This window comes from Equus quagga, chromosome 13 (assembly GCF_021613505.1).
Source record: "Equus quagga isolate Etosha38 chromosome 13, UCLA_HA_Equagga_1.0, whole genome shotgun sequence".
Classification (NCBI taxonomy): domain Eukaryota; kingdom Metazoa; phylum Chordata; class Mammalia; order Perissodactyla; family Equidae; genus Equus; species Equus quagga.
The window spans coordinates 54,415,427-54,426,419 of NC_060279.1; the positions used below are offsets into that span (position 1 = coordinate 54,415,427).

At 51.5% G+C, this 10,993-nt stretch overlaps 1 long non-coding RNA gene across 1 annotated transcript; it reads left to right on the plus strand.

Annotated features, from left to right (window-relative positions):
* Positions 1 to 945: 945 nt before the first annotated feature.
* LOC124250972 (uncharacterized) lies at positions 946 to 9,545 on the plus strand. Its single transcript, XR_006891656.1, has 3 exons — positions 946 to 1,156; positions 2,865 to 3,096; positions 8,154 to 9,545. It is a non-coding gene; the product is annotated as an uncharacterized LOC124250972 (long non-coding RNA).
* The last annotated feature ends 1,448 nt before the right edge of the window (positions 9,546 to 10,993 follow it).

A 10,993-nucleotide genomic window follows, 5' to 3' on the forward strand; every position in this document is an offset into this window, starting at 1 on the left:
GAAGATTTGCCCTGAGCTAACAGCTGTGCCAGTCTTCCTCTATTTTGTTTGTGGGTCACTGCCACAGCATGGCTGCCAAGGAGTGGAGTAGGTCCGCACTCAGGAACCAACCCAGGCTGCAGAGGCAGAGGATGCTGAATTTAACCATTAGGTCATGGAGCCAGCCCCTATTCCATTTTTTAAAAAATATAAAAATCACTTTATGAACATAACTGTTAGCCTGGGTCATCTTTTCTCTTTTTGTGCAGAGTTCTGCTTATTTTCAGAGGGGTCTGCTTCTCTGAGGGGTCTTAACAAGTTTATAAACGTTCCTTTAACAAATTCATGAAAGCTCACCACACCTTGACACTTTGCCAGAAGGATCAGGTCCCTCTTGTCGAGTGCATAGTATTTTAATGACAATAACTTTGTTCTTATTTTCTTATTAAAATTATACATGCTTTTGTAAATTAAAAGCAATGGGAAATAAAACAGAGAAGAGGCACATACAGAAGAAACTAAAAACTCTCTTAAAATCCACCACCCAGAAACAACCGTTCTCAGCACTTAGTGAACCAAATGCACCAGGAAGAACCCAGCCGCCCTGTTTAAAAATGATCCAGTACTTTCGATTTTTCATGATTTCAGCCTCTCCTTCTGCCTGATTGCCGAGCCTGGGCACCCAGACAGCGCAGCCCTTCCCCTTGGCGAGCAGACACCCTGATCACAAACACAGCCCCGGCTCTGAAATCCACGGGGCTCCTGTGAGCGTGGGCTCCAAGAAAAAAAACAACAGTGGGAAAATATTGGGAGGGTAATGAAATGACAAACAGTCCAGGGAACGAGTTTAAAAAGCACACTCATTTTTGAAAAACAGGATAATTCAATTAGCAAAAGGGAACACATTAGACACAGCAGAGCTGAGTTTCCAAATATCTTTTGGAAATAATTCACCCCAGGCAGCAGGAGCGAGTCCATTCACTGCAAGGGGGAAGTGGCTGCAGGACCGAAACCTGGAAGGCGGCCCTGGACAGGGGGCTGTGGAAGAAGGCTCAGGGAGGGCACGGCCCCAGGGAACCAAGCATTCCTGCCAACACGAGGAGGCTCTTCGGAAGAGTAATTGAGAGCACGGGCTTGGAGATCCGGGCTAGAGTCTTTGCTCCATCACTTACCAACGGTAAGATTACCGGCAAGTTTCTTAACTTCCCCAGGCCTTGGGCTTCTCATCTATAAAATGGGAATAATCTAAATTCCTATTTCATAGGACTGTGGTGACAAATGGAACGTCTCAGATGGCTTTGCAGTCCAAGGCCAGCCTTCAAGGCTGGCAGGTGATTACTGTGGTTGCTCCTGTGATGAATGAGACGGAAGAAGGGCAGGTGTGTGCCCAGGAGGTCACAGCTGATTCTGGAGTCAGAGCAGACTGAGCAGCGCCAAGGTCACCAAAATGACTTGGAACCATAGAACCAGGCTCTTGCTGATTCAGTCTAGGCAAGGAATCGCCCAGTGCGATTTAAAGCAGGCAAGGCTAGCCTCAAGAGCCTCTCAAACAACAGATTGATGCTGGTGAACTCGTCAGCTCTTGCTGCAGGGATGCTGCGGAACAACCATCCCCCAAAGTCAGGGGCCCCAACCGGGAGTGTTGGTTTCTCTTGCTCGGGATCTGCAGGCTGGCTGGGGCCACTTCCCTCCGTCCACGGGGCCTTTCAGGCCTGCTGCCTTCATCTCATTCTGTGGCCCAGGCTCTACAGGCAGCGGCTACCAGTGTGTGTCCTTCTCACATCAACTGGCAGGAGAGCAAGAGCAAGTCAACCTCAACAGCACGTGTGAGGCCCCTGCTGACACTGCAATGGCCAAAGCAAGTCATAGGCCAAGCCTGAAGTCAGCTGGGGCGGGAAGGTACACTCACCTTGGGGGAGGGGAGGGCAGCGAACACTTGGTGAACAATATTCCAGCCTCTCACACCTGGAATAGGCAGAGCTGTGGGACCAGGAGGTTCTAGGTCATTCATCCACCCGCCATCCCCAACTCCAGCATTTACCAAGCGCCCACTGGCTGGACCAGGTGCTGGATGGAATGATGAGGATGCTAGCACTCAGGGCTCACTGGACACGGATCACACAGACACCCCAGTTGTCCCACTGCCAGCAGGGCAGGCTCTTCAAGTTGTGCTCCCAGGTCTGGGGAAGACTTCGCTGTCAATCCAGCTTTGCTCACACCCCTGCGCCTCTGAGAAGGGGCATCTGCAGAACAAAGGTCAATTGTCCTGAGCCTGAAAACAATTATGGTGATTGGAAATTGATCAGGATATGGAAAGCAATGATGCAAAGTGGGAGGTGGTGAGGTCTGGGGAAGCCCATACTTTCCATTTTCAGGGTCTTAGGATGGAGGAGAAAGAGACTGGGAGACAGGACTCTGGAAGTCTAGGACTCAGTCCAGCGGCATCTGGAACAATCTCCAGCAGGGTGCTTGGTTTCTAATTTCTCACAGTCGACCAACTGCTTTGGAATCGCTGGGGAAGCTTATTAAAGACAGATTTCTGGTGCCCCCAACCCCTCCTAACCAGGGTCCCAGGGTCAGGGGTCAGGGGCTGTGTGGGTCCTGGTGTCTCCAGATGGTTCTGAGAACCTTCAGCCAGTCACTCAGGACCTGGGAGTTTTGAGCTTAAAAGCGGGGAGGAGAATCAGGGATGGCTGCCCCATGGTTTTACGTGTGAACGTGTGCCAAATGCCTTAAATTCTGAGGCAAAGGGGGAGGGTTCAGCCCAAGGGGCGACTTCTGTAATTACCTGGAGTTTTCACCTTTGTTTTCAAGAATTTGAGAATTCCCTTGTGGTAGCCATAAGGTGAAGCAACTGCTATATTTAGCTATTGCCCATTTTACAGACATGGCAACTGAGATGAAGGTGACCCAGCTGCTGCCCGGAAGCCAGCCAGTCCCATCTGCTGAGCCTTTGGCTCCTCCTCTCCAGGCGTCCTTCCTCCTGAGAGTCTGTGAGGCAAAGTCGTCCTTCCTCACCTACAGGGAGGCAGGCATTGGTGCAAAGTCAGAAGTCGTTTATCATCGTGTACCGGCCCTCAGGCCCTGCGCTGATTGCTTCACATTCATTTAATCCCGGTAAGGACTCAGGGAGGTAGTTAAAGAGGAGGAAAATGATGGCCAGAGAGGTTAAGCAACTTGCTCAATGTCACACAGCTCCAAAGCTGTGGGCTCCAGCGGCCCTGTAGGGTCCTGTTGCCAAATAACTCTAGACCTAAGAGCCTCTTCCCGGTCCCCATGCTGAGAAGGAAGAAGAAAATGAGACTTACTTGTTACGCTTTCATCTACAAGACCCAAAAGAGGCAATTCTCAACTCTGAGTGCTTAAATTCCCCTCCCCATATATCACATATACACACGCCTTCTTCTCACGACACGCACACACACACACGCATGCATACACACACCATCCACCCATGCACACACGCTGGCTACTCCAACCAGGGCCGTGTCGATGGGACGGTGAGTTTGGACTCTGCTGTGGCCCCTGCTCAGCTCGGGAAGCTGGGAGCTTGCTGACTGTGTCAGCTGGCTTGGCAGGGAGGAAACTGCTCGCAAGGTGGTTCTCGTGGGTGGGAAGAGGGGACCGGCTGTGCCACACACCAGGAGCCTGTGAGGCTGCGAGGGGGGAGGGAGAGAAGAGAGTGAGGTTGAGGGGGAAGGGCCTGCCCTTGGTCGTCTCCAGGGGACGCAGCAAGGTCACAGCTCTGACAGGCAGCATCTGGGCGCCCGCAGGAGGCGAGTAATGGGCCATAAATAATGCATCAGGGTATGGCAGGGGGCAGCTGGTGGAAGAGAGAGATGCTGGACTTGGAGCCAGGAGACCCAGGAAGGAATCCCAGCCATGCCTCGAATGTCTGGGCGCCTCCCTCTCATGAACTCCATTTCCCAAAATGTAAGCCAGGGGCACGCATCAGGATGACCAGCCACTGTGGGGATGATGGGGGGAAACAGGGAAACGTGTGTGAACAGAAAGGTCTCCTCCGAATGCGAGGTGGTGGAATTGCTATTATAATCCTTGTACTATCTAGGGAGGCAGCAGAGGACAGTGGTTAGAACAGAGACCCTGCAGCTCCACCGCCTGTGTAGAGTCCCAGTTACTGCTGTGTGAGCGGGCAAGAGACTTCACCTCTCTAAGCCTCAGCTTCCTAATCTGTAAAATGGGCACCATGATAGCACCTGTCGCTTGGAGCCGCCATGAGGACTGAATGGGTTAAGGATGCTTAGCAGTTGGAACAGTGCCCAGCACAGTGGAGCAGCATACGAGAGCTGGTCCCTCCTCGGGAAGGTTGCCATCATCCTGGTACTTGCACGACGGGGCTTGTTATGGACTGAATGTTCATGTCCCCCCAAAGTTCATATGTTGAAATCCAACCCCCCAATGTGATGGTATTAGGGGATGGGGCCTTTGGAGTGATTAGATCCTGAGGGTGGAGCCCTCATAAATGGGATTAGTGCCCTATAACAGCGAGCTCAGAGAGCTCTCTCTGTTCACTGCCACGTGAAGATGCAATGAGAAAACGGCCGCCTGCAACCTGGAAGAGGTCCCAACCATGTTTGTACCCCCATCTCAGACTTGCGGCCTCCAGAACTGTTTATAAGCCACCCAGTCTGCGGTGTTTTGTTATGGCAGCTCAAGCTGACTAAGACAGAGCTGTGGGGCTGGTTTTGTGGGGGGCTTAGGACCCTGCCCACCAGAGGCAGAGACCCAGTGCATGGCGACCCTAATGATGATGGAGGTGGCAGGCATGGCCCCAAGAGCGGGGAGGCCCCTCAGGCCTGAGGCCATGGGTGTCCAGGATGCTGACTCCATCTGCCCAGCAGAATTGCTCACTCACCACCCGTGGCTCCCTCCCTCCAAGGCCCCTCTGTGGCCCCACGCAGCCCAGCCTGCTGAGCCAACGGCTTGGTCTCGGGACCCAACTCTACCCCATCTTGAGAATTGAGAGCTCCCACTCAGGCCTCTGATGCAATGAATCCAAAATATACTAAAAGCACTTTTTTCTTTTGTGTCTTTCTTGATAGAAAGTGGGATGTTTACAATAATATTGAAATTCATCAGTCATTTAATAAGCGCCCACTAAGAGTGATCCTCAGCATCAGAGATGAGGCACGGTGCTAGCTTCTTACTGCTGTTGTGAAAAATTACTGTGTTAGGGCCTTAAAACAACACAAATTAATTTTCTTACAGATCTGTAGGTCCGAGGTCTGAAATGGGTCTCACTGGGCTAGAATCAAGATGTCAGCGGGCCTGCAATCCCCCTGCAGGCCCTACGGGAGAATCTGTTTCCAGCTCCTGGAGACTGCTTTCCTTGCCTCATGGGCCTTTCCTCCATCTTCAAAGCCAGCAGCGCCATCAGGCCAAGTCCTTCTCCTGCTGCCATCTCTCTGGTTCTCTCCTGCCTCCTTCTTCCACTCTCTGATTACACTGGGCCCACTCAGATAATCCAGGATGACCTCCCTATTTTAAAGTCAGCTGACTAACAACCTTCATTCCTCTCTGCCAAGGAACTTAGCACACTCACAGGTTCCTGGGATCAGGGCGTGGACGTATTTGAAGGGGGGCATTATTCTGCCTGCCATGGGTAGTAGTATTTGTTGATTGTCCACAGTGAGCCATGTGCTGCTTTGGTATTTACAAGCATCCGCTCCTCCACTCACTCATTCATTCATTTCTTCAACAAATATGGGTGGAGGGCTCCTCTCTGTTGAGCCCATCCTCAGTACCAGGCCCAGGGCTGGAGGCTGAGGCTCCACAGCCAACCAGACACAAGCCTTGCCCTCAGGAAGCTCCTCGTCTGGGCAGAGATGGAGCTGCACGTACATAACCACTGCTCAGGGTTGAGCGAGGGGAGAAAAGCCATTTACTTCACTTCTCTGAACCTGTTTCTTCATCTGTAAAATCAGAAAAATAAAGCTACAGGCAGCTCTCCAAATGTCAGGAGAATCAAATGAGATAACGTATGTAGGCAATGCCCTTAGCACCATGCCCGGCACATGGTAGGGCTTAATAAATGGTAGGCTATTGGTATTATTGTTTTTAAGCATTGATATGATAGGAGCACAGAGGAGCAGAGTCAGGGAATCGGGGAGGAAGTCACCAAGGGAAGAGCAGAGTTAGCCAGGGGAAGTAGAGGAAGAGGACGGAAGGGGTCCCCAGGCAGAGAGAATTCACGTGAACAGACCTGTGGTGCACAGGTCTTTCAATCCTCATGATACCCCGAGACCCCACCAGCCTCGTCCTGCTATGTGCATGAGTTATGCTCCCTCCCCGGAGGTCCGGAAGCCAGAGGGACCCACTGGCTTCTCAGCACCCAGCTCCAGGGCAGCTGGATGTGTCACTGCACCCACTACACCCATCACAAGGGTCCTCCTGCCTGCGCGCTTTGTGCCTGGAACCACAGAATTCATCAGCCTGACAGCCGCTGGTCAGTGGGCCCTGACTGGGCCCCAGGCCCTGGGCTGAGGGCTCTTCAGGTATCAACCCAGTAACTCCGCACAGCTCTAGCATTAGACCTGTTTAAGAGGAGGAAACTCTTCAAGGTCAGCTGGGTAGTAGACAATGCATCGCAGGCTGTCTGACTGGAGGCCATGAGCCCCACACAGGCCAAAGCCAAGGCCTTTGATGGCTCAGCTCCACGCATGGAGGCTGGACAGAGAGGAAAGCGAGATGAGGTGGGACCTTAGAAGAATAGCTGGGCTACCCTAGAGTTGACTTAGCGAGGCCAGGAGCCTGGGGTAAAGGCCAGGGCGGGGACCAGGACATTTGGTAAAAGGACCAGACTCCTCTCTCTCTGACGATAAGTTGAGACAGCAGCAAGACCCAAGAAAAGAAAGGACCAACTGCCTTGGACGCTTAAGGGAGGGTCCCAGACTGAGCCCTCCCCCTCTCAGCAGGGCCTGGTCCTTCCCAACAGCAGGGACCAGAGCTAGTGCAGGAGCCAGAGGTCGCCTCTCAGCTCATCTGTTCCTTGACAGGGGACACAGCTGTGCGGACAAACAAGAAAAACCCGCACGTCAGGTTCCTGCATATACTGGTGGCTCCTGGCCCCTTTCCCCATCTTCAAAGCTGGCAACGTTGGGCCAACTGTTTTTTGTCGGGGAGCACTAACCCATATCACATCATGATGTCTGGCCTACCTTCTTGGAGTTAAGCCTCCTTTCTTTTATGAAATCATGGTGATAATCGATGATGGTTTATGTGTACCTATGGCAAAATAAATGATTGGCATCTGTGCAGTAAGGGGTGAAGTCAGCAGGCTTGTATTGCTCGAATCCTGCACAGTCCAAACAAAGGACTGGCTCTTGACGCTCGTGGGTGAGAACCTCTGAGCCTTTGGAATGTCCTGCCTGACAAGAGTGTTTTTGTGTGTCTGAGGCCCTGGGCCATGCTGTGTCACTTTGCCCTCTGGGGGACTTAGATCAGTCACCCGGGGGCTGGATGCCTATGTGACCAATTCCCAATAAAAACCCTGGGCCCCAAGGCTCAGGTGAGCATCCCTGATTGGTACTTTGCACATGTTGTGGCTCATTGGTGCCAGAAGAATTAACTGTGTCCCTGTGTAACTCCACTGGGAGGGGCACCTGGTAGCTTGTGCCTCGTGTCTCCTGGACTCTGCTCGTGCACTTTTCTCTTTACTGAATCTGATCTGTGTCCTTTCACTGCAAGAAATGGGAACCATAAGGGTAACAGCTTTTCTGAGTTCTGGGAGTCCTTCTAGCAAATCATGGAGCTTGAGGGTGGTCTTGGGGACCCTCAACATAGCATCCTAAGTGGGTTCCTTGGTTTCTATCATCTGGAAACTTGGTTGGAACCTCTGACTCAACCCAACCCTGTTGTGGTGGTGCTGAGGACTCTGTGGGGACACTGCAGCCCCCGAGAGGGGACAGTGGCCCCCGGGCAGCCCAGCATAGGGCTGAGTCCACCCAGATCTGGGGAGTGGCACCCCAGCTCTGTGAGTGGCTTTACCTGGGCCCAGGGCAGGGCTGGAACAACGATACTGCAGAATGGGGGCCGGCTCTCCCTAGAACCTCGAGACAGAGGCTCCGTGGGACATGTGTGTCCTCTTTGGGAAGGAGAATGGCTTAGCTCTCCTCCAAAGAGTGAATTTCAGCTTTTCATCCACTTTCTTCCAGATTCCTGTCTACCTAGGAGCTCCCTGGAGCCCACAGGGGAAGCTGTTTCTCCTCCCACCCCTCAGATCGCCCTTCCCTCCTAGAGAGAGGTTGGTCAGCCCGCTCAAGCACACACTCGGGCCTGCAGGAGCGTCAGGATGGAGGAAAGCCTGCAAGACCACCCACCGCCCTACAGGAGGGCTGCCTTTCTCTAGAACAAGTCCCACTCTCCAGGGAAAACTGAGGCAAGACCTTAGCTCTGCTCCTCGTGACAAAGTGTAGACCTAAAAACATTAGTTCCTGAGACTGGGGTCACGTAGTTCACTGCCAGGCCTGCCACAGGCTTTGGGGTTTTCTTTTTTAACTTTTTATTTGCAATGATCATAGCTTTACAGGAGGTTGCAAAAAAGTACACAGAGGCCCTGTGTGCCCTTCACTCAGTTTCCCCCAATGGTAACATCTTACAAGATCAAAACCTCAGCCTTTAAAACGAGGTCAGTACCGTGGGGAAGGTGGGGCCAGAAACTGCTCACTCCTCCCCAGGATTCCCCGAGAACTGGTAGAGGTATGGAGACAATCTGGGCTTTTAAGGGTCCGCTGGTCTCCTGAGGATGGGTGGGCTGGTCTTGGCGGAGGTCAGAGACCAAGTGGCCAGGCACAAGGAGGCTGCAGAGTGGCCTTAGCAGGTCATCAAAGAGATGTGGGCAAAGCAGCATCTTGGGGTGGAGTGCTTGCAACATTGTTTCCATAATAAAAAATTGGAAACATCCTAAATGGCTAGCAACATGGGATTGGCCAAGAAAATAATGAAGTACCCATGCAACAAAGACAGTGTAGCACAATAATTACACTGTAGAAGTATAATTTTTATCAGGGTAAATGTTCATGATATACTAGCAAGTGAAAAAAGTTAGAGCGTAAAACATACGTGCAGTATGATTCCTTTGGGGGAAACACACACACAAAGCGCTGAAGAATGTTAACATTCTAACACTGGTTATCTTTGGCAATGGAATTATGAGTGGTTTTTATTTTTCCCTCTGCATCTTATAAGTTTTCTGCATTGAGTATACATGACTATTGGAATTAAAAAAATATATTATCAGATCCACCCCTTGCCTTGACTTGGCACAAACTGGGGCTTCATGTTGTTAGTGAGCATAAGTGAGGCCATCTTGTTTCGCTAAACAGCCCCAGCCCCTCCTCTGGGTGACTACTCGCTGCTCTGCACGTCCTCTAAAACATTCACGTGCTGTCCTGATTTATGGCCATGACTTAAGTGTGTACTCCCCCATAGTTTGCTAAATTAAAGCTTTGTTCTATGAGTTTCTCTCCAGGAACAGGCTGACCACAGGTGGGAAACACACATACAAAGTATCCATCACAGCTGACAGAAGAATGGAACAATGTGATGCCTGGAGACTAACATCCCTGGACCCCCTCCTCACTGCCCGTTTTCCCTATGTAACTGCCTCAAGATTCTGTAATCCTTGAAGATGGGTTTTTGAGACATTAGTCACCTGTCTTCCAATTTGCTAACTAATCTGACTAAAGTTCCTTTCTCAATCTCTATCTCGTTGTGATTAATTGGCTCAGATCACAGTGAGCAGAGCGAGCCCATTGCTTGGCATCAATTTCTGGCTACCCAGATGGGACCCTAGCCTTTATCCGTGGCTAGTCGACTTGGAGGAAGCTGTTTTGGGATCTTTTCCCCCAGGGAATTCCCCTTGTGGCTTCCTCACTTGCCAACTGCCTCTAAGGCATCAGTGATGGGGAAACAAAGGACCGGATTGTAAGCCGACGTGTGTGTCCGCAGCTACGTGAGTCATCCGGAGTGCACCTCCTAGGTACTATGTTCCTTTTTCCTGGTCTGGGGGCCTTGGTCAGGCCAAGGTCCATCTGGTTTAGGCGCTGTTGTTTAGGGATAAAGGAAAGTACAGACTGCCTGGAAGGCTAGTCTCTGGTTTTTCTGTAGTGTGCACGCCTGTACGGTCTGTTCCCCTGAGTTTGTGTGCCGTTCCACTAGTCTGAGTGCGTTTTTCTCTGCGTCAGAGTTCCACAGCACGCTGCCAGTGCTTGTTACAGCATCTGTGGGGACGTGACGTTTGTGAGCTTTTCTGTCAAGTGTCAAACCGGAACTGTGAGCCTCCATGCCGGCACTGCTGTTTGTGTGTCCCCCATCTTTATAGCCCTTAGAAGGGAGCCGTGAGAGCACGGCCTGACCATCTTCCCCCTCTTTGTCTGTCTTGTCCGGCATCTTCTTTGCTGTCATTGTGCGGAACTTAGGTTTGGGCTTAAAGTTAGCCGGACTTAGACTTTCTGCAAAATAGAAGATTGAAAACTTTCTGCCAGGCACCTGACCCCCTACGCCGGCATTGAGAAATCAAGGCTTGACCCTGCCTAAACCATCCCCTCTGCCTCTTTGGCTTGTGTAGCGCTGGTGTGAGCACTGTGTGCCCGGGCAGAGTGGGATTCGGTAAGTCCTACAGTTATCTGGACGCCCAGAGTTGAGGCTGGCAGCCTTCTCCGGGTCCATTAATTGTCAGACACAAACTTTGTCACCATAGGCACCACTCTGTCTATTCCAAAAAAGAAAAAAAAGACCACTAGGGTGCATGCTGGCCAGTTATGAACTCATGACAAAGAAAGGGATGATCTTTTACTGTAACATAGCCTGGCCCCAGGAAACACGGCTCAGGAAAAAAAGCCCCAAATGGGTCACTCAATTATGAGACCATCTTGCAGCTAGAATTGTTCTGCAAGAAGGAAGGAAAGGAAGACGAAATCCCTTATGTTCAAGCATTTCTGCTGCTATATCTAGATCAGGGAAGCGGGGACGATGGACCGAGGAGACTCCCGGC